The sequence below is a fragment of the Elephantulus edwardii genome, unplaced genomic scaffold (assembly GCF_000299155.1).
Source record: "Elephantulus edwardii isolate Elephantulus edwardi_28Jun2011 unplaced genomic scaffold, EleEdw1.0 scaffold00037, whole genome shotgun sequence".
In the NCBI taxonomy this organism is placed as follows: domain Eukaryota; kingdom Metazoa; phylum Chordata; class Mammalia; order Macroscelidea; family Macroscelididae; genus Elephantulus; species Elephantulus edwardii.
In genome coordinates, this window is record NW_006399787.1 from 20,005,805 (window position 1) to 20,028,625 (window position 22,821).

At 37.6% G+C, this 22,821-nt stretch overlaps 1 protein-coding gene and 1 pseudogene across 1 annotated transcript in view; one reads left to right on the forward strand and one right to left on the reverse strand.

The window, feature by feature from the left end:
• LOC102860060 overlaps positions 1–6,559 on the forward strand; it is a 16,618-nt pseudogene extending 10,059 nt beyond the window's left edge.
• The window catches only part of RAD51B (RAD51 paralog B), an 890,578-nt gene that overhangs the window by 467,334 nt on the left and 400,423 nt on the right, over positions 1–22,821 (reverse strand). The gene's annotated exons all lie outside the window — the stretch shown is intronic.

A 22,821-nucleotide genomic window follows, 5' to 3' on the forward strand; every position in this document is an offset into this window, starting at 1 on the left:
AAACTAATAAAATTTAATAATAAAAAAAGTAAAATGTAAAAAAAAAAAAAAGAAGAAGAAGATTGATGCCTTTGAGTTGTGGTTCTGGAGAAGAGTATTGAACATATATACCATGGACCACCAAGAGAACAAACAGGTTCATCCTGGAGAGAGTGAAAACAGGCTCCTCCTTGAAGGCAAGGATTTAGAATCTCCGTCTCACATACTTTGGGCATATGGCAAGGAAGGACCAATCCCTAGAGAAGGACACCATGGCTTGTAAGAGTGGAGGGACAGTGCAAGAGAGGAAGACCCTAGATGAGATGGATTGACACAGTAAATGGGATAAGAGGGTAGTGGTGTTCGAGACAGTGAATGGGCTCAGAATAGGGCACTGTTGAGAGCTATTGTACATAGGGTCACTATGAATAGCAGGTGACTCAATAACACATAACAATCACAATAAAACAGAAGGGGATTGGTGGTTCAGTAGTAGGATTCTTACCTTCCCTGAAAGATATCTGAGGTTAATTCTCAGCCAGTATACTTCATACACAGTTGCCACTCATCTGCAGGAAGGCTTCCGTGTTACTGAGACACACAAGTTTCAGTATAACCTCCAAACTAAAACACATTAGGAAGAAAGGCCTAATGATCTACTTCAAAAATTCAGCCAGTAAGCCACATGCAGCACAATCATTTGATCCCATTGTATACAAGGTCGCCATGAGTTAGGGGCAGACTAGATGGTAGCTACTATCATAACAATGCAACACTGGCACTTTTAGTCTAGTGACTTCTAAAACACTGGATGGTTTTAGAATCATCCAATAGAGCAATTAACTGCTTTAGTCCTAAGAAAGCTTTAAAGTAAGACCTCCTGTAGCATTTTTTGTTTCTAGGTTTCCATCTGCAATGAAGAGATCTCCTGATTGTACATACTTGCCTTATAAAAATATGCTACAGTGGGCATTAGATACCTGAGTAGAGAGGACAGGAACTATTAAATAGTTCCATGAGAGAAAGATAGGCAGTCTTCTCCCATCAGAGTTACAGCCTCTTTAAATCCTCTATGGAGTCAGCTATTTGTCAGTTCCGATTCAAAAATATTGACTGAGTGAGTGTGTAAAGATATGAAAGTAGTAAATAGGGCTTGTGAAATAGAAAATGAGTAAGGATGAAAAGAAAGTATTATACAGAGGCATAGAGACTAAGAGAAAATATAAAGAATAGAAAATTCAATGCATATTTCCTGGATTATGTGATGAAAGGTGAAGAATGAAGCCAATACAGTAAAGGTGGTAGTTATGAGCCAGAGAAATGTCAAATGATCAGGAGTAGTGGTAGAAAGATAATCCATGTGAGATATAAAGGTAAAGGGGAATTGGTTGAAATTAGAATAATTACTCATTGGTGTGAGTTGTGTCCAGTAAAGTTGAAAAGAATAGGAAGAGAGGAACAGATGTGTAATCCCATGGCTCCACACTCATGAGGCATCTGAAATAAAATATAAAAAGTTCTTTGTAAAAATTGGCTAAACTAGAAAATGCTAAGGCACAGGTCTTCTCATTTCAACAATAAATATTGATTTGCTGGACTGTAAGAGAGTTCTTATGCAAATTTCATCAGCACCTTTACGCTAATGATTCTTCTACGGGTATGCTACCTGCAGTTAAGTATTAGAAGCACAACTTGTCAAAGATTCATATTCAGAAAATATTTGCTATCTCAAGGAGCTAAACAATATAAATTATCTGCAGGCCATTCATCAGAAAGGTTCACAGTATCTACTATTCTGTCTTCATTACACTTTAACAAAGCATTTGCTTATAGAATGATAATATCTGTATATTTTATAATATCTCCAATCTCCTACTATCATCATAATTTTAAGAGTTTTAAAACAATAACTTTAGGGGGAGTTGGGGGAGAAATGTGCAACAATAATGAATGGAAATGCAAATTTTCTGTAAACTTTTGTTAAAATATCATTCAAGAAAAGGTGAAAAAAATAAAATACTAACTTTCCTTGATAAAGAATCTTACATTTTAAATGCTTTAAAAGTTTTCCAAGTCAAATAGCATATTGTTTGTTTTAAAGGCATTCAGTAATCTATTTAAAATATCTCTGGACTTATATTTATAAAAATTATATGGCTTATAATGAATCTAAAATTATGTCCATAAAGTTACCTGATGGCAGAATAAAATAATTTTTAAAAGGAACTTTTAACATTTCAATTTACCCACTGAAAAATTTAGTATTCTAAAGCTGGCAGCAAGGAAAATAAAGTCTCCTTAAATTGAGTGATCACTTAAAAACATTTAACTCTCTGAATGTGTTTCTTTTTTTAAAATTGTAATTTGAGTGAAAATTTACAAAGTGGATTGGTTCTTCATTCCTATACCTTTTTAATAGCATCAATTATAATTAGTACTTTCCCCACTCCCTTCAAGTAATTTTCATTTTCTCCATCCTCCCTTTTCTCCCCTCACGGCTTTCTTTTTAGATGAATGCTGTTCCTTTGACCTTAGAGAACTGGCTATACTGAGAAGTTAGTGTCTCCTCGGTATTACTGATTATCTTGTCCAATGCTTGGCTGAAAATTGAGCTATGGGAGTAAATTGTGTTTCAGACTGAAGGAGTGACTAATGGTTCGTAGTCTTACAGGTTCCACCAGTCTCTATAGGCTCAGTAAGCCTGTCTTTTTAAAATAGTTTTTCATTTTATTCCACTTTATTTATTCCATAGTTTCTAGAAATGGGACTTATAAAGCAGTAATTCTCAATTTCAAGACTATTGACCTTTTTGGTCTGGCTGGTTCTTTGTTGTGAGAGGTTATCCTATACACTACAGGATGTGAAACAGGAGGGGACAGCCCTGGGAGAGACATTATGCTTGGAAGGATAAAGGGGCAGTGTAGGAGAGGAAGACCCGTGATGAGATGGATTGATACAGTGACTAGAGAAATGGGATTAGGTCTGTTGGAGACAATGAGAGTAGTTCGAGATAGAGCAGGGTTCAGAGCTTTTATTCATAGGGTCACTATGAGTCATAGGTGACTAGATAGATGGCACACAACCACCACCACCACAACAACCACAGTATCTCTGTCATTTATCTCTGAATATATGTATACATGCACATATGTGGCCAACACTGGACCAATTATAATAAATTCTGAGCCTTTTGCAGGACAGTCATGAACAATGCATCTCCTGTCTGCTGATGTTACTAAGCCAGGAGGAGTATATGCCTGGAGCTACAGTGTGGGGAAATCCTGAATGATCACAAAGCTAACCCAGCAGAAAGCAGTCAAGAAACAAAGTCCTGATGAAATGATGGATGATGACTAAAGTTGCATGTGCCTCTTAGAATGTTCCATTGTGTTAGCCTCTGAATTATTTCTTAAGTCAGTGTGAGCTGGGTTTTATCATTTGAAAGCAAAAGAATCCTGTCCAATACAAATATCTACCTCAGTTGTTGAGGAGACCAAATAAAATAATGAACATAATAGACCCATAAAGAGCTTCCTTCCTCTGATTCTCAATTTATAAAAATCAAAACAAGCAGGATGATATAAGACCTCAAAATCAGTGAAAGGTCACACAATAGAACTCATAGCTTTGCATTCTTCTCAATAAGCTAGCAGACGTTTTAAGAAAACCTAAATTTATGAAGCCAAAAATGATACTGCTTTAAGGAACTTCTAGTCACTAATGAAAGGCATGTGAAAAATGTAGTTGTTTTATTAGCTACCATAATTTTTAAATAGACAACAGTAAAGGCTTGCTTTGGATAAAGCTTAACTTAATCTTGAGAAGGCTGAAAGAAGAAATTTATAGGGTTAGTGAATGAAATAAAATCAGCAAGTTTGAAACTAGAGTTTGTTTAGTGAGGAACCAATCTTAGATGCGAAATTTATGTAGCTGCTAAAAACTCAGTAATCAAGACACATAGTATTTTAATGCAATATTTTAAAGAATCAAAATTAATGCCACAAAACCACAAAGCAGAAAGTATAAAAAAAATTTACATAAAGTCAGGATTAGTATTATTATTTCAGGCTTCACTATGACTTGGCATGGTATTGTAAAACAGACTAAAATTTCAAAGCCATAAGAAGCAGAGACATAAGATGTGCTCACAAAAAGACATAAAAAACTCAAATCCACTTAAGAGTCTATCTAGATTTGACTGAAAGCTGAAGAACTCAAGTGTAAGTAGCTCTCCTGGTACTGAGGTTTATGTCACGTTGAGCAAATCACTTGGCCTTTCTAATCTTCAGGTTTTTTCTTAAATTGAAACGGCTATCCTAAATTATTACTAAGACCTTTTTACACTTGAAAGTTCTATAATTACATTCTAAAATAGATTTCCTTTGATATCTAAAAACAAATCAACAGAAAATGTTGTATTTCCAGTTCTGCTTTTGTGTTTTCTGGGAGTTTATGAAATAACAAGCTCTAACCATTCAAGTGTACCAGTGAAAATAATCCAGGTTAAGGGTGATTTCTTTTCTTTTTTATAAATCTGAATGTTCTCACATGTTTCAAATGCCATCTGATTATAAGATCCTACAGTGGGAGGCCGGCATCTTTCTGTTGTGGGTATAGAGTAGCATGTTTGATCTGTGTCTCTAAAACCTACAATAATTCACATGGCCACCCACTGACAAGTCCATTGAAGCATAAAATCATCGGGTTAATAAGTGAATGCCTATAGCTCCCAATAATTTCCAGAAATGGAAGAATGAAAATCCAAAATCAACAGTGACAATAAAAAAAGGTGACAAGAATCTGGAACAAGAATAAGAAAAGGTGACCTATTAGCACTAAAGAAATAGCACATTAAATTAAAAGTGCTAAAATAGCAAGTGGATTAGAAAGTACTTGATATAAAAAATTGAACATGAAAAATTAAAATGTCTATGTATCAATTCATGCTTCCTCCCCACAATTTCTTGCTGAACTCTAAGTAAGATGTTTACAAGTAGCTTTTTTGTAAATAAAATTTATATTGAAACAGATACTAGTTTTTAAAGTAACAACTTAAAAAAAACCTTTTTTATTATACAGAGTTAAAAAATATAATTACACGAAAGATGTACCATGTACCTATTAGCATCTTCAATAATTAAGTGAAGCTCAAAGTCATTGCAGCTGTACTCTCACTAGTTTCCTCTATTCTCAAAAACCTATTCATTTTAAGCCCCAAAATAAACAAATCTTTTGATGTTTTAGTTTCCTTGTTTATAAAAATGCAGGCAATTATTTTAACCTCCTTATCCACCTATAATGTTGTAAGAAAAAAAACCCAATCCCTTCAAGCTTCTTCTAACCCTTACTTGAACTTCAGAAATAACAAAATAGAAAATGGAACTACCTCTCGTTTAAATAAGTCTTCTAAGCAGCTCCAAGGACAATTTAATTTTCATTCTCTCAGCACCTCTGTGTGGCCACTGACAGTATTATTTGCCACCATTAGCTAAGATGACAATGAAAGAAAAGGAAGTGATCATACATGAATCAAGAGTAGGGTCAACAGTAAGTTTAGATTTTCTGACTTCTTCTGTTTTTGTCATTACAGTAAGTAATTTCTATAATATTACAATATATATGCATGAAAACAATTTTGCATGAAATGGACGTAGACTCTTTTAAGAAGACTGCACATTCAAGTTCAGTGCTATATAATCATGTAAGAATTCAAATGTATTCATTGACTAAATTACAAACTTTAAAGTTCATCTTATAAATTCACACAAGAGCACTCTAGTTGGTTCAGCTTACCTACAGAAGACAGCAAGAAGTAAAGGAATGAAATGAGATACACCTGTGGTTCACTGGCATTGAACAATTATAGTTTGCGATTTCATAGATTTGAAATCTAAACCATTCACTTGGCAGATGAAAAAAACTTTTATTTCAGTATTACACTCGAGAATTGCACAATTTGGGTCCAGTCCATAATGCTACAGGCATGAATGATGCAATTTCCAACATAGTTACAGAGTATTTTTATAGTGCTTACCAAGTCATTATAACTTCATATATTTAAGGCATTTTCCTTCCGACTTATACAATGGTCCCTGTTCATTGAGTTTAGTCAAAGCAGACTGAGATGGAGTGGGGGAAAGAAAAAAAAAAAAAAAACGGGCCTGGAAAGGTGTGGTGAGAACAATCTCCCCTGAGTGTTGCCTAATACTCATTTCACCTCATGCATCAGGGAAACGCCTTTTCTTTCTTTTTTTTTTTTATGGTCTCAAGGACAGCCAGCTTTAGACTGATAAAATCCTTCTAGGACCAGCTGCTGCAGAGGCCACCATGGCGACGATTTGCAGCCTTCCTCAAGAATGCCTGGGCCAAGGAGCCGGTGCTGCTCATATCCTTCACCATCGAGGGTCTCGCTGTAACTCTGCCCTCGTTAAGCCCCTACACCAAGTATGCCTCCATGATCAATGAGATCACCCCCTACAGCTACCCAGTGCCCCTCTGAGATGATGGAAACATGTCTGACGTGCCCAGCCACCCCCAGAGCCCCCAGATTCCCAGCCTGGAGTGGCTGAAGAAACTGTGAGCACCTCTAAGGATGCCCCCCACCCCCCAGCTCCCAATAAAAACCTGAAAACAAAACAAAACAAACAACAAAACACCTTCTAGGACCATAATGACCAAGATCACAACTATGCACACACTCAAAAGTTTTTAAGATGACATGGGGAACAGATTCTTTTCTAAAGATGTCTCTCCAACTCTGAAACACTGGTGGTCACAAGCTACCCAACACATGACTCTCTGTGACTTTCTCACCAACCATATAAATTAATGTAAAGCAGGTTTAAGTTACATCTAAAAGAAATACAATGTTTTGTCGCTATTGTCAATATTACTTAAAAATATTTAGGAGGTAGTGCTAATGTTAATGTGGTTGGTTACTTCTAAAGTAAGACAGAAAATCTAAAGTAAAAAAATTTCTATCTGCTTGTTCAGAACAAAGAAGAGGAAAGAAAAGCAAAGTTAAACTGAAATAATTAGCCCAAAAGACTTTAATGGTCAATTCAAACTTCAATTTTCATGACCTTGAGAAGAACTAGATGATGTCCACTTATTACAACTGACCATTCTAAATGGGACCACAGAAGAAGTTCCAGATATAATGAGGAGAAATGTAGACCATTCTTTAGAGCTTGGTTCTCAAGTCTATGGTCCAGTTTGTTGTTGTTATGTGCCATTGAGTCGCTTATAACTCCTAGTGACCTCATGTTGTTGTTGTTGATCGCCGTCAAGTCAGGCATGACTCATAGAGACTCTATGAACAAAAGACATAACGCCTTTCTATAACTATTGTCATTTCCCCAAGTTCATAGGGTTTCCAGAGGCAGGTGGTTTAGGAAGTAGATGCCACTCCTGCTTCCAAACCTATTTTACAACTGGAAGCTCCACCAAACACTGTCCACATTGAGAAGGCATTCTGGTATTTGATACCCCAATGGTACAAGGTTCAGAATCACAGCAACCAGGCTACTTCATACTGCACATTGACAAAGAGTGATGTACAAAGTGGAAGAGTGTTCCTCCAGATACAACAGCACTAGTTTCACTTAGCAGTAGTTAAGTGTCGTCAAGTCGAATACGACTGAGTAAGTTTTGCACAAAAGATCTAAACTCTGTTCTATAACATTTCTGTACAGAACTCTGTTCTATAACTACCATCATTTCTGTACATTTATAGAGTTTAGAGAGTTAGTAGAGTTTAGAGAATCTGTAGAGTTTAGAGAGATTGTAGATTGTCCAGATGCATTTCGTTTAGGAAGTGGACGCCACTCCAGCTTCCCAGCAGAAATCAATCTGGGAGCTCATTCAAACACTGCAAACAATGGTCAACCATTATGTTATTTGACAAGATTATGGAACAGTGTGCAGCATCACAGCAACACCAAGTTGTTCAGTTCAGCAAATAGGTAAAAGACTGCTGTGTCATTCAAGAAATATTCATTTGAAAATTAATAAATTTGTTATCCCAAAGCAGCAAAAAGCCAAGCTCCCAGAGTGGAGTCTTCCAGGCCACTGTCAGTAGTACCCTCCCCTCCCCCTGCAGGGTTTTAAAGACATGACTTTGAGCAGACGTCCACCTTAGAAAAAGGCTCAAGGACACCCACTCTTTGGAGGAAAAGAGCAATAACACATATCAAACAAGACCCTAAAAAATCACAACCCACAAAACTTCCCTTTAGTGTACTCATATACAATAGCTCTGAACCCTGCTCTATCTTGAGCCAATTTTATATTCTCTCACACACCTACACTCATTACTCCAGTCATTGAGTCAATACATTTCATCCAGGGTCTTCCTCTCTTGTGCTGTCCCTCCACTCTTCCAAGTATGATGTCCTTCTCAAAGAACTGGTCCCTCTCCAAAGACTGGTCCTTCTTGGCAACGTGCAAAAAGTATGTCAGATGGAGCTTCAAAATCCTAGCCTCCAAGAAGCAACCTAGTTTCACGCTCTTCAGGACAGACTTGTTTGTTCTCTTAGCAGTCCATGGTATATTGAATACTCTTTTCCAGCACCACAACTCAAAGACATCAGTACTTCTTCTATCATCCTCAGTCATTGTCCAGCTCTCTGATACATACCAACTAACTGCAAAGAGAATGTACTGAATCAGGCACACCTTAGTCTCCAGACTCACACTGTTGCTCTTCAGAACACTGGGGTGGTTCCTGAAAACAGATTTTCCCAATATAATTAGTCTTTTCATTTCCTAGTGACTGGTACCAAGAGTGATGATTGTGGAGCCAAGCAAGCTGAAGCTGTTAACAATCTCAATCTATCATGATGCTGCCAATTGGCCCATTGGTGAAAATCTATATATTCTTGATGTTGAACTTCAATCCATATTGAAGGGTGCAGTCTTTCGATACCCTTTAAACCTGGAAATAAACCTACTCCTGTAATTCAACATTCAGCCAAACAATAGACAAGCCTATAAGATCATCCACAGCCCCAGGAAAAGACTCACTCCTTAGAATAACCAAGCATATAATGTCAAAAGAGCAGCATTTTCCCAAGGATAATGCCTTTAGGGCAAGAAGAGGTAGGACAGAAGGATTGATGGAAATGAGATTTATAGGGAGGAAGTGTGAAAAGTACTATTACATTGTTGTTGTTGTTGTTGTTGCTATTTTGTACACTCAGTCAGAACCAATTCACAGCTCACCCTCAGGCAAGTCTTCAGAGGCAGTTAATTGGACAGAAGGAGACTGTCCATTCTTCTCTCAGGGAGCAGTGTGTGCCTTCTGGACTGCAGTGCAGCTTCTTACCACTAAGCCACCAGAGCTCCCTATTACATTGTCAATATTGTAATTAATATTACAAAACAAAATGAGAAATCAAATGACTGGATGACAATCAATGTTAACTTTTACTTAAGTTACAATTAAATAAATACATAATATAATCCAGAAAGAAAAACCTAGAAGGAGCAGAAAGGGCAAAGAACTGGTAGTTAGTCAAGTAGTACATGTTTTCATCTCTAAATTGCTTTAATTAGTTTTGTTGTATAAGGTTGATATGTTTCAAGTAAAGAATTTTATTGTTGTTGTTGCTGTTATGTACTGTTGAGTCACCTGAGACCCATAGTGACCCTATATACAGCAGCAGTTCTGAAGCCCTACCTGTCCTGCCCTGGTTACTGTGTTAATCCATCTCATCCAGGGTCTTCCTCTCTTGAGCTGTACCTCCACCCTTCCGAACTTGATGATATTCTCCAAAGATCTGTCCAAAGTATATGAGAAGGAGCTTGAAAATCCTAGTCTCCAAGGAGAAAACTGGTTTCACCCTCTCCAAGACAGACCTGTTGGTTCTCTTGGTAGTCCATGGTATGTTTAAGACTCTTCTCCAGCACCACAACTCAAAGGCATTGATTCTTCTTCTGTCAGCCTTAGTCATTGTCCAGCTCTGATGCACAGCAAGTAACTGAGAAGACAATAGCCTGGATTAGGCTCACATTAAGTCTCTACATTCACACGGTTGCTTTTCTATACTCTTGAGAGGTCCCTGACAGCAGATTTTCCCCAATGCAATTCATCCTTTGATTACCTTGTTGAATGTGGAGCTGAGCAAGCTGTAATTGTTAACAACCTCATTCTCTTCTCCATCTATTGTGGTGCTGCCAATTGGCCCAGTGGTGAGAATTTTTGTCTTCTTGATACTGAGCTTCTGTCCACATTGAAGACTATAGTTTTTGACTTTCTTCAGCAAGGGCTTCAGGTCTGCCTCACTTTCTGCAAGCAGGGTTATCTCTTCTGCATAACACAGATTGTTGATGAGTCTTCCTCCAATCCTGATGCCACATTCCTTCTCATAAAGCCCAGCTTCCTGAATAATCTATTCTGCATATAGTTTGAAAAGGTATGGAGGCAGTATACATCCCTGATGCACTCCTTTCCTGAATTTGAAACATGCAATCTTTCCTTGCTTTGTTTTGAGGATTTCTTACTGGTCCAAGTATAGGTTTTGCATAAGTACAAATGAGTGTTCTGGGATTCTCATTTCCCTCAAGGTTATTTTTTTAATTAAATACTTAATGAGTCCTGATGTTATCTCTAGTTTTAAAACTCTTATTCTGCCTATGGGGGAAGCAGATGAACTGCCAACCCCAAAAGAAACAATTCAAATCCATCAGCTGCTCTATGGGGGAAAAAGATGAACAATCTCCCCTTGTGTAATTTACAGCCTCTGAAAGCCTGTTGGATAGTCAGCTAAGACTGGGTTTGAGCTCAATGGCACATAATAACAGCAAAAATATCCCTTTCATATACCATGCCTGTTGTTGTTGTTATGTGCCGTTGATGAACATTTTTAAGTAAGCTAAGCATGGTATAGGGTTGTGGTTTTTTTTTTTATAGAAAACCCTATACCATGCCTAGCTTACTTAAAAATGTTCATCATCTGTCTATTAATTGTTTTTAGATTCCAATGAATCCGTCCCAATTTGTAGTGACACAAGGGACAACCAAAGTCAATGCTACCTAGTCCTGTATCATTCTCCAATTGCTGCTATGTTTTAACTCACTGTTATGACTGCTGTGCCACTATATCTTACTGAGGGTCTTCTTTGTCATTGGGTGTCTACGAAGCATGATGTTCTTCTCTAGGAACTGATATCTCTTGATTACATGTCCAAAGTAAGTGAGATGAAGTTCATCTGTAGATCAGGTTATATGAAAAGTTCAAAGCAAAGGAAGCACTTAAATGATCTTTTAACACTATTCATTCATAGACTGTTGTTGTTGTTATAAGCCTTCGAGTCACCTGCCACTCATAGCAACCCTATGTAAAATAGCTGTGAACTTTGTCCTGTCCTGAGCCAATTTCACTGTCTCTGATACACTTAGCCCCATTATCCCAGTTAATATGTCAATGCATCTTATCCAGGGTCTTCCTCTCTTGTTCATGGAATTAGGCCTAACATTTTTTAAATAAGCCTTTTTAATTATGGTAAAATGTCGTCTCTCATACTCCTTGTGATATGTTGTTAGCAGGAGCCAGTGCTTGGAAAAAAACATGTTGGGAAAGATGGGGGAGTCAGCCTAAGGGAGGAAGACTTTCAATGAGATGGATTGGCACAGTAACTGTAGCAATGGGCTCAAGTATGTCAGAGGAAGAGGACTGCACAGGATAAAACAAGGTTCCGATCCATTCTTCATAAGGTTGTTATGAATGATATTTGACTTGATGTCATGTAACAATAAGAAGTTATTCTTTAAACCATAACTCATCAGTCAAGCCATTTCCTGAGATTAAAAAATGACAGTTTTGAGGAATCCTGGTAAATAATTGATAAATATCTTCATGTAAAACCCCTCCCCAAGTTTTCAAATATAATGGAGTATTATTCACCCATTAAGAAAACTAAAGTCCACAAATTATAACATGGTTGAACCTTGATAACATTATGCTTGACTAAATAGATCAGTCACAGAGAGACAAAAATTTTCTGATCTAACTTACCTGAAATAAGTAAATAGGTAGAAGCCAAAACTTGTTAGTAGTTACTACCAAAGAGGGTAGTTACCAAAAGGACAGAGAAAAGAACTTCTGATTAGGGAACATTCAGTTAACATTAACAGTAGTAGAATAATTTTTAAAAAGATAGTAGAAACGCTTGTACAACATGAAGACACTATAATCAATGTCAATGAGTTATAGAAATTACTGCATTAGAGAATGTTCTGTGTATTTTCACCATACACAAAGACTGTTATGTGCTGTTGAGTTTTATAAAGGCCAATGATAGCTTTCTCAAAGTGCCTTCTTGACTTAAAAGAGGGGATCAACCTAAAAACTGACAACTGGATAAGGGACAGATTGGTCTTCCCCAACAAGAAAGCACAAAAGAACTAGAGATCATAATGTGATAGCAAAATAATCTGAGCTTTTAAAACTTTAAAACAAAAGCCTCTCCCTGTGGACATGAACTCCTTCCATTCTCTGAGGGCTCTGTCAACATCATCAACCTCAAACAGTAAGCTCACACACACACAAATGTGGTGATGCAGGAAATTGTCTGGAAACAAACAAATAAACAATACAATTTTTTTAAAAAATGCATTCTCTCTCCCTGGAACCAGAGTTGCCCCAGTGGAGCGGGCAGAGCCTGAAGCACGCAAGTCATCATTTTAAAGTCCATTTAATAGTTCCATTTCAGTTCAACAGCCTAATCCTCTTTTTTAAATACAATAAGAAAGAAAAGCTCTTCCAAGATACTATTTAGTTCTTACTTCACTAGCCCTGATTGAATAAACTGTTAAGTGCTAATTAGATGCACAGGCTGGGCAAATGGGCTCCAATTCCATGTGTGTTACTAGTCTAATTTAGAAGGTCCCTTTCAGCCTGAGGATTTAGCTAATCAGAACTCCATACTGGCAAATGGCAAAAACCCTTGTAAAAGTTCTGGGTGTCCTATTTGCATTCTAGCCATTCCTGTAATTTATCCAAGAACGTTGCTCCGTTTCAAATTGATGAACTAGAAAAGGAGAAGGCAATTACAGCAATTACGTAATCTCAATCTAGCTGGCTTTTTGTAAACATTTATCAATGTGTTTAACATTATTAAGACTCTGCGAATAGGAAGGTGATAAGCAGTATCTATGTTCTCTAGCTTTTCTGTCTCTTTTCCTGCCAAAAATCACTTAGCTCTCTAATGAAGTCCAAATAATAAAGGAAAATAAATTACCAAAATCTAAAATTGACAGTTATTTGTTGCTATAAGAATTAAAACAATATTGTAGTGCCGTCTACTTTGGGCCTATCATCAAAAGGTTCTGCCCCTAAGGAAGAAAGACAGCATGCTTCGAAAAATGGAGGGTCAGCAAAGGAGAGGAAGAGCCTCGATGAGAAAGACTGATAGAGTGACTGGAACAAAGGGATGAAGCAGTGCGGGAGACTGTGAGGAGCAGGAGCCAGCAGAGTTTTGTTTCACTATACAAGGAGTCACTGTTCATAGGAGCCAACTTGAGCATTGGAAAACAACACAGCTCCCATTCACCACATCTTTCATCAACTGTTAAATCAAAATTCAAGTAGCTTTTTCATCTCTTTCCCCACAAAATTCACTAATCTACCGATTGACGTCAGAGACAACATCTACAAGAAATTATGTGCTACAAATATTTGTAAAATGTGTGAGTGTGAGAAAGAAGAGATAAACAGTCATTCTGAGATGACAGTGAGTGCAGGAGGAGCAAGGCTCCAATCTGTTGTTCAAAGGGTTGCTCTCAGTTATAATCTACTCGACAGCACCTAACAACAACAACAATTCTGAGATTAATTATATTTCCTAGCTTTTAATTCATGATAACACATCATGGGTGTTTAGTTAGATACTCCATTTTTTCCCCCCATTTTAATGACCACCATTGAAAACCTAAAAGATGGTCCTGGGAGCACCTTTGCCTCTGCTAATATTAAATAACAGAAACCACATTTACTACTCTACCACCTAAGCAAGTGAGACGGAGAGAAAGGGAGAGAGAGGGAAAGAGAGAAAAGACAAAACATGGGAAATAGAATTGGTTTTCAAGACACCGACAGACAATAAACAATGATCCCTGAGTTATGGGAAACAACTGAGTAAAACTCTATTATTGTCCCTTTTTATGGCCTTGAAAGGACTCTGGCCTGGGCTGGTGGCATAGTCTCTACGGAGCTGTACTGCTAACCCAACTGCTGCACCTCTCTGGAGGTTTGAATTCACCTCCCGCTCTTAGAGAAGAAGATGGGCAATTCCTTCATGTCTGACTTACAGCTTGGGAAATTTAATGGCGGGTCAGCTATGAGTCAGTTCTGATTGGAGGCAAAGAGGTTTTTTAGGGCAGATAGAATTAATCCAAGTGGAATCTAACAGGCAGAGATAGGGAGATAAAGCTGGTAACAGGGGAGAATAAAAATGACAAGAGTTCACAAGAGAGATCTATGGAGTTTACTCTCATATAGTCAAACAAGGGACAGCACTAAGAACACTACCTGAGGCAGGAGAAAAAAACAATCTGAAAGGATTAGAAGGAAACGCGCCGGGCATTCACGCAGGGCCGGCAACAGTGCCTAATCCCACCAATCAGACTGGAAAATTTCATCATTCATGGGACGCTGGGCAGAGTCTTCAGAACAATCTTGTCTAAATTGTTGCTGCCAAGTCAATTCTGACTCATTAACTACCGGGTAAATTAAAAAGTATATTTAATTACCTGCATAATTAAACTACCCTAAGTAATGGTAACTCCTAGGTAAATTAGAAGGCATTTTCCTTATTATTTAAATATTTTAGCAAGTTAATTAAATTCATAAGCAAAAATTCAAAGTGGGGTTTGCAACTATGAACCTGAGTGTACAAGGGTCATATATTCTACATGTGAAGTGGTATAATATCACGTAACCACAGTCTGCAATGAGTACACATTGTGATGGTTAACTTTACATCATCAACCTGGCTAGGGGATGGGCTCCAGTTGTTTGGCTAAACGCTGTTCTACTTGTTCTTTGAAGTAACTATCAACCCATATTCACTGCCACTGGGTTGGTTGACTCACGGTGATCCTTCATCAGGTTTCTGAAGATGTTAACCTCTATAGGAGGAGAACAGTTTATCCTTCTCCACAGAGCAGATGGCAAATTTGAACTACCAACTTTTGGTTTACAGCCTATTATACACTAGGTCCCCAGAGCTCTTGTAATTACATGTGATTAAATCAATTGGCCTCAAATAAAACATTACTTTACATAATGTGAGCAGGCCTCAAGCATCCACTTGAAGATCATAAAAGGAAAAAGGAAGTTTCCTTAGGGGATATTCTGCTTCCAACTTTTAATAGCCATTTGTCCAGAAACCTCTGACAATTCACTCTTCTTATCATCAGATCTAGTCTCTAGTCTGTCCCCTGACTTGCAGATTTGGGGCTTGCTAAGCCCTGTATGTGAGTGTTTTGTGTGTGCATGTTTTAACAGTTAATGAGTTATAGCCATTAAGGAAACAAAGGCGATAAAATGGAATGAAAGAATATACTCATATATTCCTTTTGGACAGCTCTTCCCCTCATCTGTTTTAATGCAACATTCATTATCTATCCAATTTCTCTCTATTATCCCTCCAATGTCCTATTTTATATGTATGTAAACCATTTGGAACAAAGGATACATTGCAGAGAGGGTTGGAGGAAGGGAAAGGGAGGGGGGAAAGAAAATGTACAACAATGGAAAAAAATACAATTAAAAAAAAAATAAAACCGTTATCCTTTAAAAAAAAAAAGAACCTAAAAGAAAGAAGGGAAAAAAGAAAGAAAGAAAAACCTGGAGACTAAGCTGCACCTGATTCAGGCCATGGTATTTGCAATTACTTGTTACTAATCTAAGAGCTGGGCAATAAGGATGACGAAGAAGGACGATGCCTTTGAGTAATGGTGCTGGAGAAGAGTACAGAACATACCATGCACTGCCAGGAAACCAAACAGATCTGTCCTGGAGAGGGTGAAACTGGGCTGCTACCTAGAAGCAAGGATTTTTTTTTCTTTTTTATTATTAATCTTAATAAACCTTTACAGAGACTTTGGAGGGGGGGAAGGAAGCAAGGATTCTGGGACTCTGTCTCACGTGGTTTGGGCACGTGGCCAGGAGGCACCAGTCCTTGAAGAGGATCATCATGCTTGGAAGGGTGGAGAAACAGCAGAGGAGAGGAAGACCCAGGATGAGACGGATTAACTCAGTGACTGGAGCAATGGGATTTAGGCAGTCGGAGACGACAACATTGGCTCTGGATAGGGCAGCTTTCAGAGCTAATGTACTATGTCACTATGAGTCGCAGGCAACCCGATGGCACAAAACAAAAAGAACATAGTCAATAAAAAGAATTCCAAAAACTGAAAAGGACAAAAATAACAGATAGTAAAGATAGAAAACAAATAACAAAATATTTGACTCTTTTTTTTATCATTAATTCTTTTTTCCCCCATTAATTCTAATGAAAGTTTACAGAGAATTTTTATTTCCCTTCATTCATTATTGCACTTTTCTCCCTGCCCACCCCCTCTCCCCCAGTACACTCTTCTCTTTGAAAAGTAAAAGAAAAATTCTTTCATTGTTATACAGTTCCTCCCAAGTCCACTCCACTATGCAGCCTTCATTCTGGACTCCTGTCATGACAATAACACCTAATCATATATCCCTTTAAACAGTTCTCTCTCTCTCTCATCTGTTTCAATGCAGTATACATTATTTATCCCACCTTTCTCAGTCTCCCACCAACCCCAATGTCAGTCCTGTTTTACAAAAGTGGCTTTATGCAATATTTGTCCTTTTGTGACTGAGATATTTCACTCAGCATAATGTCACCCATTTTGAATACTATTGCATGAGTTCCTTATTTTTCAAGGGAGCATAGTATTCCATTGTGTGAATATACTACAGCTTCTCTATCCATTCCTTTGTTGATGGGCACTTAGGTTGTTTCCAACTCTTTGCTATTGTGAATAAAGCTGTGATAAGCATGGGTGTGCATATATCTGTTTGGATGGCTGTTATGGTTTCTTTGGAGTATATTCCCAGTAGTGGAATTGCTGGGTCAAATGGTATTTCTATTTGCAACTTTTTGAGAAAGTACCATACAGCCTTCCACAGTGGTTGCACAATTTTACACTCCCACCAACAGTGAATAAGTGTTCACAACCTCGCCAGCATTTTTGTTTGCTGTTCTGTTAAATGTTGCTCTTCTGACCGGGGTGAGTTGATATCTCAGAGTTAGTTTTGACTCTTATTTAACTATACCAATAATTACAAACCCACTGAAGGGTCAGCTAAAGATCAGCTCTGACTTGATGGGACATAATAACAAACAGTCTCAATACTCCAGTAAAAGGTAGAGATTGTTCAATTTTGTTTAAAAACAAAACACACCAGAATCCCAATGTATGTTACTTACAGGAAATGCATTTTAAATGGAAAGACATTCTCCAGTTATTCTCCAGTGATGTGGTCAGATATCATCAGGACTTATCCAAGAGAAGAGTATTGGGGTCAGATGGAACAGCCTTAATCTGGTTATTGCTTTGAGCTGATGAAGGGAAAGGGAACTTTTTCATTTTTATTTATTCTTAGACCTATGACTTATTTATAAATGTATTATTTAAATATTTGAGAGTTTCATAAATATTTTGTGCTATTTATTTCTCATTTAATTCCACTATGACTAGAAGAACTGATGCCTTTGAATTGTGATGTCAGCAATGAGTATTAAATATACCACAGACTGCCAAAAGAACAAACAAAGATTTTTCTTGAAGAAAGTACAACCAGGGCCATTGACTCAAGTCCATTAAACTGGAAATGATAAGCCAGATACAAGCTCCAGATAGAGCAAAAGCTAGTGTGTGGCTTTTTCAGAGGTCTTATGTACCTATTCAGTGCAGTTTATATCTTTTTTTATCATCTTTTTATTGGCTATTGTCCTTTTCTTTACTCATCTTTGTGTCATTCGTTTCTTTACAAACTTCTTTTTTTAATTTAAATTTATTATTAACTTCAGTAAAAATTTACAGAGACTTTGGATTTCCATTCATTCATTGCTGTAGTTTTCTCCCCTCCCAACCCTACCCCCTAGTACACTACCCTCTTGGAAAAGTAAAAGACAAATTCTTTCATTGTTTTACAAACCTCCACCAGGTCCACTCCACCACACAGCCTTCGCTCTAGACTCCTGTCATGACAAAAATACCTAATCACATATCCATCTTTGAAGAGATGTCCCCTGCTCCTGCATGAGCAAGCTGTGACCAGATTAAGTGTGTCATGTACGAAGAACAATGTGAATGAAACAGGATGTGAACAAAAGTGTTTAAGGAACTCAGTACGCAAATCAATATAAAATTAAAACTAAAACAAACAAATACCATAACTTGTATGGGTGCACCTTAGCCAGATTATCTAGTCAAATACATTAGGCAAAAAGGAGAGAAGATAAAATTTTAAAATTCCAGGAATGAGAGCAGAAACATCACCAAAGATCCTGTAGATAGTAAATGAACGAAAATGAAGAGTATGATCAACTTTATGTCAATAAATTTGACAATTTAAATAAAATAGAAAAATTTCTTGAATAACACAAACTACAAAAACTTAAAAGAAGAAACTACTCATTGCCATTGAGTTGGAACCAGCTCTTAACTGACCCGCTAGAGGGTTTTCAGATGAAAAAAAACCATATGGAAGGGAACTTCCATGTGGATCCATCTTTCTCATATGGATCAGTTGGCGGATTTGAAATTCTTGCCTTTCAACTTCACCTAACTTCACCCAACAGGCCATCAGAGCTCCTCTAAAAAAGAATTTGATAACCTAGTGGCAAGAAGCTGCGCTACAATCCTGAAGGCACTCGGTTCGAGGGTACCTGCTGCTCTGTGGGAGAAGGATGGGCACTCTTCTCTCGTGCGATTAACTGCTTCTATAAACTCGCTGGAGGGTCAGCTATGGGTCAGTTCAGACTTGATGGTACATAACAACAACAGATAGAAATAGTTAAGCCTTAGAGCTCTTTACAAACCAGAAACTGGAGGTAAGAAGGAAATTGGGAAGAGAAAAGGAGACTCAATGCTTACAGGACACTGAGTTCTCTTAGGGGTGACAGAAAAAAGTGGAAACAGATAAGCATGTTGGTTCAACAATTGATAGACAATATCACTGGAATATACATGTAGAAATGTTGCATACATATTTCTCATATTTAAAAAATTTTTATAGAAATGATAGTTTAAAAGCTCCCAATAACACAACTTCAGGTTGAGACAGCTGACAAACATTAAAGGAAGATATATGTCAATTGTACACAAACTCCTCCAGAAAACTGAAGTGCAGAGAGTACATATCCGTGCTTTCTGTGCTACCACCATTACCCCGAAGAGAAAACCAGAGAAGAAAACAAAAGAGAATACCTTTGATGAATATTGATCCAAAAATAATAACTGCAAACATCCATTAATGATTGGAAAATATAAATATGATGTACAAATCCATGAAATTGGAAGATTTTTATAAACTGGAATGGAATAGATAAAGAATATCCTATGCATTACTGAGCTGAAATAGGTTGATATTAGCCATTTAATCAGACAATCATATGGTCTACAATGTCTACAAGGACAAGTTGAAGATGAAATACATTACATTTACTATAAAAAAACGAATATGTCAAGATGTGTCATGACATCAACTTTGTCCATTATAGGATAATATCCATACACCTACAAAGAATTCCAGTTAATACAAACTTTATTCCAATTTATGCATTGACTACTAATGCCAAAGATTAAATAATTTAACATTTTTACCAATTTCTGCTGTGGTGCTGGAGAGGAGTATTGAATGTACCATGGACTGCCAAGAAAACAAACAGATTCATCCTGGAGAGGGTTAAAGCAAGCTACTCCTTGGAGGCAAGAATTCTGGGGCTTCGTCTGACATACTTTGGGCATGTTGCAAGGAAGGGCAGTTCCTTGGAGAGGGACATCATGCTTGGGAGGGTGGAGGGACGGTGCAAGAGGGGAAGACCCTCTATGAGATGGATTGATTCAGTGACTGGGGTAATTGGGATGGGTGTGTTAGAGGCAGTGCGACTGGCACAGGATAGAGCAGGGTTTAGGGCTGTTGTACACAGGGTTGCTATGAGTCGCAAACGACTCGACGGCACATAACAACAACAATAACAACAACCAATTTCTACAGTCTGATGAGACATACAAACAAGATGCACTGATAATTACTAGTGGTTGTAATGTGGAAATTGAAAACAAAGAAGGACAGGTGACTGGAAAATATGACACTGCTGACAGACATGGCACCAGACATCACAACGTAGAATTGTGAGTTAGAACTGCATTAGACACGAGATCCCTTGCCATACCTTTCCCCATCTCCAACAATTGCTAATGATACACATGGAAAAACTTTACCAGATGAATACACATATATCAAATCAACTGCATCCATGGAAAGAGACAGTGTAGAAACTCAATATCACCAGTCAGAACAAGGCCAGGTGCTGTCTAACAGACCATCAATTGCTCGCATGCAAGTTCAAATAATTGAAACTGAAGAAAATTAAAATAAATCCTCAAGAGTCAAAGTATAACTTTGCATATGTTATTATTGTGTATCACTGAGGAAAGAACTCATACCTGACCCCCTAAGAGGTTTTCAGAGGCAGGAAATCTCACCACACAGCAGCTGGTAGATTTGAACCACATGCCTTTAGTTTGGCAGCACATCTCCTTATCACTAGGCCACTAGAGCTCCCTCTTGAGTTTAAAGATCATCACAAGAATAAATTGAATGCATTTTGATCAAATGATCAAAGACCAGATTGGTTGTGGGATACTAAAAAAATTAGAAAGTTATCAAAATGATGGGGGTTGGGGGAGGGGCAATGGTCAAAACAGAAATATGAAGAGACTCTGAAATTTGCCCTTTAACATAGAATAGTCAAACAAAATGGAAGAAATGATGATGTAAAAGAACTGAACAGAATATTTAAAAGAACAGCTGGAAAATACAGAGTAAATCATTATTATGAAATACATAAAAATACGGAGGACATGCTATTTCTCAAGCTGAAAGAACTGAAGTACAGAGTGAAGCCTCAATTCCAGTGCTGAATTATTCTATGGGCAAAATACTGAATGACACAGAAATAGTCACAAGAAGAAGGAAAGAAAACAGAGAGTCGCTGTATTAGAAAGAACTCCCCAGCGATCAAACATTTTAGGAGGAAGCAGATGATAGAATATTAATGGAACAAGTTCAAGCTACACTAAAGGCATTGGCGGGGGGGGGGAACCCAAAAAAAAGCACAAGGCCCCCGGAATTAATGGAATAACAACTTGGATGTTTCAATCAGTTCAAGAAACTAATTGGGAAATATCCATATTTTTGTCCATTCTAAGGAAAAGTGACCACACCGAAATTATCAAACAATAAAATTAATTATCACACATAAAATCTTGCTGAAGATAATTCATAAAACACTGCAGCACCAGAATACTCCTTAAAAGCAAGAATAGCAAGACTACATTTCATGCACTATGGGCATGTTATCCGGATGTGCCAGTTCCTTAAAAGGACAACATGCTAGAAGACTGTTGACAAAAATGAGGAAGTCTCTTAAAGGAGATCAACTATCACAATGGCTCCACTAATGAACCCAAGCACTTGAATGTAGGGATGGTAAAGGGAACACAGGATTAGGCTATGTTTCATTCTGTTGTACACTGAGTCGTCATGAGGAAGAACAAACTCAGTGATAACAACTAAGCATGTAAACTTGGCCAGCTGTTCTAGTATATGCTATTTGTTATTGCTGTTGTTACGTATCATCAAGTCAAGGATGAATGTCCTTTCCTGTGCCATGCTCACACGTCTTGATATGAGCCTATTGTGACAGTCACCATGTAAATATCCCTGGCTGAGGCTAATTCCTCTTCTTCTTCACTGACCTCCACCTTTCTGAGAACCATGTCCCTCTCTGAAGAATAGTCTTTCCTAGCAACATGCTTGAAGTATGTGAGGTGAAGCCTCATCATCTTTTCCTCCAAAGAAGACTCTGGCTGCACCCTCTGCAAGACATGTTCTTCTTTTGGCAGCCCATGAGATGTTCAGAGCTATTCTCCAACATTACAGCTCAAAGGCATCAATTCTTCTTCCATCACCCTTATTCACCGTCCAGCTCTCAGATGCAAAGCAACAGATTGGAAAGACCATGGCCTGAATCAGGTGATCCTCAGTTCTCAAACTGACATCATTATTAGTACCTAGAGCTACACCATGAGGCTGTTGTGTTTATACTTTAAAGACGTTACATTTAGCAGATTCACCCAATGCAGTGGTGTCTTGGCTGCTGCTTTCATGGGTGTTGATTGTGGATTCAGGTAAAAATCCTTGACAATGCCAATCTTTTCTCCATTTATCATAATGCTGCTTGTTGGCTCTCAATAATGTCTTCATTGATCAACTTAAAATTCTTTGAAAAGTAAAAATGTCAAACTCCCTCATTTTATGTTTGAGGGTCCTTATTTGACCTTTTCTTTATTCAAGGTAGTTCCTCCTTATTGTCCTTTAAACATCTTTCTAGAATAGTTTAAAACACAAAGAACTAATTTTATGTTCATAATTAAATATTTATTAAAGACCTAAGGTATACAAGATAGAAGACTAGAGGAAGATACAGGGATGTCAGATTATAAGCAGTAAGTAATATGAATGATAAAGTGTAGGTGACAGCTATAGTTTACTTTGCTAGAGG